This window comes from Eurytemora carolleeae, unplaced genomic scaffold (assembly GCF_000591075.1).
Source record: "Eurytemora carolleeae unplaced genomic scaffold, Eaff_2.0 scaffold2838, whole genome shotgun sequence".
Classification (NCBI taxonomy): Eukaryota; Metazoa; Arthropoda; class Copepoda; order Calanoida; family Temoridae; genus Eurytemora; species Eurytemora carolleeae.
Window position 1 is genome coordinate 1 of NW_019398721.1, and position 4,305 is coordinate 4,305.

The window sequence follows — 4,305 nt, forward strand, 5'->3', positions numbered from 1 at the left end:
TCTAGTTCTAGCTCTTTTGCTGACAGTTTACATGATGGTGACCAAGCGAACGATGAAGTAGAAGATGACGAAGGACATGTTCTGACTAAAGAAGGACCCGGCGCGGTCGGCAAGAAGGTTGCCAGGAGCTGAACCCTGCTCCGGTACCACAAGGGATGAATGCTGATGGAGGAGCAATCCTTGCTGATGATATGGGTCTTGGGAAGACTAAGATCTCAAGAGTCAGAAGAAACGAGCTGCATGAACACCTGGGGGTTGTGGAGGGACTCTGGGGACTGTGGACAAATTTAGGGTAGGGCGCGTGGTAAGTTACCCTACTTATGAATGTAAATTATAGGTTGATTAAATTAGGTGAAGGATTAAGTTAATGCGGGTTTACAATTTGCCACTAGTTACATGCTGTCCTTAAATAACGCTAAAAAATTGTGGAGTTTTATTTTATAACTCTGTTTTAATGCTTGGAAAAAATTCATAACTTAAAATTAATGTTTTATTCAACCTCTGGTTTTTTGATATCTTGTTTTTTAAATAAACTGTTTCGCATATCTGGAAAATGGATTTGAATTATCTTATCTTTCTTTGGACGTTATATTAACATGGTTTAAAATAATTTTAAATTCAATATATTTTAATACATATAAGTTTTTTTTCCTTTATTGATTATTTAATTGTTTTAATTTGGTTGTATTTCAGATTCTACGTTTACGGCTATGATGCTAAGCAAAATTTTATTTTGCATTTACGGCCATGAAGCTACATTTAGTACATGACGGATGTTTCAACATAACTTAACAGAGAAGAACTTCTAATGCTAAAAAGATGGCAGCTATGTGTTAATTTACTGACCAGCAAACGATGTATGCCGTGACGTATTGTCGTTTACAATTTTGTTTTATATGTAGAAGTTCGGTTAATATACTTTATCTGGCTTAACTAATCATTTAATTTGTTTGTCTTATGTGCTGTTTTTGGTTTTTTGACGTATCAACAATCATCACGGTTTGGATTTAAACTTGATTAGCGGAAACGGTTCGTCCTTTATTAGCTTAAACAGTTCATACTTTATCTGGCATAAGTAAATATTGAAGCTTCTGTAATTATACTTTATCTGGCATAACTAAACATTTAATTGTCTGTCATATGTGCTGTTTTTTAATTTATTTTGCTGTATCGTTAATGGTTTTAAGTTTGAGTTTAGTTCAACTAGACTAACGTGAACAGTTCCTACTTTATTGGTGGGAACAATTCATACTTTGTATGCATTGAATTTAATGGTCCGGTTTTTAATTTATTTTTTGCCGTATCATTACTGTTTATATTTAGTTGGATTAAATTTTAAAACAACTGGATTAGCGGAAACAGTTCATGCTTTATATTACATAATTATACATTGATTTTGTTTGTCTTATAAATAAATCAAAAGGTGGATGAAAGTATTTATAAAAATCTTGAAATGTATTTAATCAATAATTGGATGTGTGGGTGTCAGTTATGAATAAGAATAATCATGGAATTAACCATTATTGTGCGTGGATTTTAATGATACATTATTAAGTATTAAATGTTTTTTTTAAAATTTTAGACAAAATTCGAAAATGATTTCGAATTGGAACTTTAATAAGCTCACTAGAAAAGTAAAAAATGTTAGATGTTTTTTTTAAAAAATTTGTTTTGGTGCTAATATTTTTCGTCGCTGTTCATAGCTAAGATAATTTGGTAACAGATATAAAGACGCCCTTCCTGGCAATCGATCAATTATTAGTACAGATAACGGGTATGGACGGAATGCTAAACGTTATAAAGCTAAGCCTATCAAAGATCTAACGTGGACCCATGGGCTGGACATCAGAAATCATTCAAGGGTGCAAGTAATTTAAAGAGATAATTTTCTCCTGTTATTTGATTTTGTGTAATAATAAAGTTTTTTTCTATGTTATGTATGACTGTTTATTTATTAAAGGTGTTTTTAATGGTTGTATACCTGATTTAAGTTTAAGAAAACTACTGTTTTTTCTGGCTCTTATGGTTTTCATAATAATATTGTACTTGTTAAAGACATGATGACAAAGTTTTTTTTGGAGCTGGGAGCTTTAGACTGATGAATATATGATTGGGATATTTGGTTCCTTTCGAGAATATGATTTGGTTTTTATGATAAACAGACTTAATAAATCCAAACCAAGAATTTAGCTAAGCTTATGAATATTAAGGGTCTTTGGTTGAGATTATTTATTTATACAACACGTCGTTATTTGACTAATTTTGAAAAGTGTTATTTATTTTTTCTCAAAGCGGGAAAATTTGATGAGAGGAAAATTACAGCTAGGCAATTCATAAAACGTTAAAATAATTTAAAGACGACTTTAATCACAACCTTATATTTATTTTATGGAAAACTTTGAAAGATTTTTCATAGTTGATCTAATTATTGGAGGGAGTCCATCTGGTAGATTTAATCCTTTTGATAGAATTTGAGCGGGATATAGGGTCATCTATTTTTTCTCGCAAGGTCTGGTCAAAAGTTGAATTATAGACAATTTATTCCCCTGGGATAAAGTTAATTAATTAGGATGGTTATTTTAAAGACGACCTTACTTTCACCCTTGTGAGGAAATTTACTGAGAAGAAACTACAGCTAGGCCCTTCATACGACGTTAAAGATTCAGATTTAAGGACGACTTTGCTCACAAACATATGTTTATATTATGGAAAATTTTGTAAAGTTTTTATTTCATAGTTGCTCTTATTATTGGAAAAATTCCAATCTGGTAGGATTAAATGGTTGTGTTAGAGTTTGAACGGGATACAAGGTCCAGAAGATAGAATGGAGTAAATTAATTATTTCTAAGCGACTTTTTTATTGAGAGAGAAATTACAGCTAAGCGTCCATAAGACGTTACCTATGTTTTAAATTTCTAGTACGTCAAGATTACCATTAGTAATAATTACAAATGTTTGGCAATTTGAAATAAAAAAAGAGTTTAGATTAGGAAACCCTTCTATAATAAGATTCATATGTTGTTAGATTGACAAAATACTTTTGTTGTACACCCTATTATATAATAAGCTATTACGCTGTCAGAACGTTGAAATGCGACATTATAGATTTGTATTTACTGCAATTAAATAATAAGCTATTACGCGATCAGAACATCAAATTACGACATTATAGGTTTGTATTTACTGCAATTAATAAGTTAAAGAAACAACATTGAAAATAAAACTTTACAGTAGCAATGTTAATGGGTTTAATTATTATAATACGGGAAAAACCGTACAGTCGGGGAAGCTAAAATCTATAAACTAGAATGGTAACAGAACTGTACTCCAGCGCCCTTGCCGCGCACCTATTTCGAGTCTTTGTCCAGTGGGGTGAGAAGAAATTTATTTTTTAAAGGTTTTTTCATTTATAATAAGATTAAGTAGGGTTAGTTTAGAATTGACATTTGGTACGGTAGTAGGATGGCTGCGCTTACAACAATTTTTTCTGCCGGAAGACCAGTTGATCTTTTTTACGTTATAGCCGAGCCAAAATATCAAGAAACTATAAACTCTTATTTTGCCAGTAATGGTTGTAGGGCGGACTACCTACCGGTTTCTAATAGCATGGAAAAGGCAAAGCATATTTTAAATAAGGTGTTCAAAAATTTGAAGATGAAGGTTCCTTCCTTATTCAGACCGGTAGGACCACTAACCTTGATTGAGTTCCTCGAGCAGTTAATGGCTAGGGATTTTATCTCAACAGTCTGTGTCACTCCGGAGATCCGTAGAAAGATTAAAGAGAAAAGTACAGTTAACAGCCAGGCGGACACTACTACTATTGTAGATCCTCCTTCCCCGGCTTTCGACAGTTCGTTTGATGACGATGTGGTTAACGAAATTGCACGCCTGGAAAACTCGCAAAAACGCGCTCGATCAAACTATTATGAATTTGCCCATTCTAGACGCTATAAATAAAGTGAATGCTAACCTAGAATCTCAGAACAGTTTAATGAAGGATGTAATGTGTGAGGTTAAGGATTTGAAACAAGAAATTAGAGAGATAAGGGATGTGCAAGAGAAACAAGAAATTACATTGCAAGGGATTCAGGCCAAGCTTCAAATTGAACCGACGATTTGGTGTCATTTCTGCAAGATTTCTTCCCATAACTTTCAGGATTGTAAGCTCAAGGAATTGTGCATCTTCTGTGCTACTGAGTTCCACTCAGCTGATGAATGCACTTGAAAACTTATGAAATGCAGTGAATGTGGAGAGCAAGGTCATAGTAATCAAGTTCATCATGTGAAAGAGCCGGCAATGAAAGA

At 33.0% G+C, this 4,305-nt stretch overlaps 1 long non-coding RNA gene across 1 annotated transcript; it reads left to right on the forward strand.

Moving 5' to 3' along the window:
* The first annotated feature begins 6 nt into the window (after positions 1 to 6).
* On the forward strand, positions 7 to 933 carry LOC111717605 (uncharacterized). The gene is made up of 2 exons (XR_002768835.1): positions 7 to 304; positions 694 to 933. It is a non-coding gene; the product is annotated as an uncharacterized LOC111717605 (long non-coding RNA).
* Positions 934 to 4,305: the final 3,372 nt, after the last annotated feature.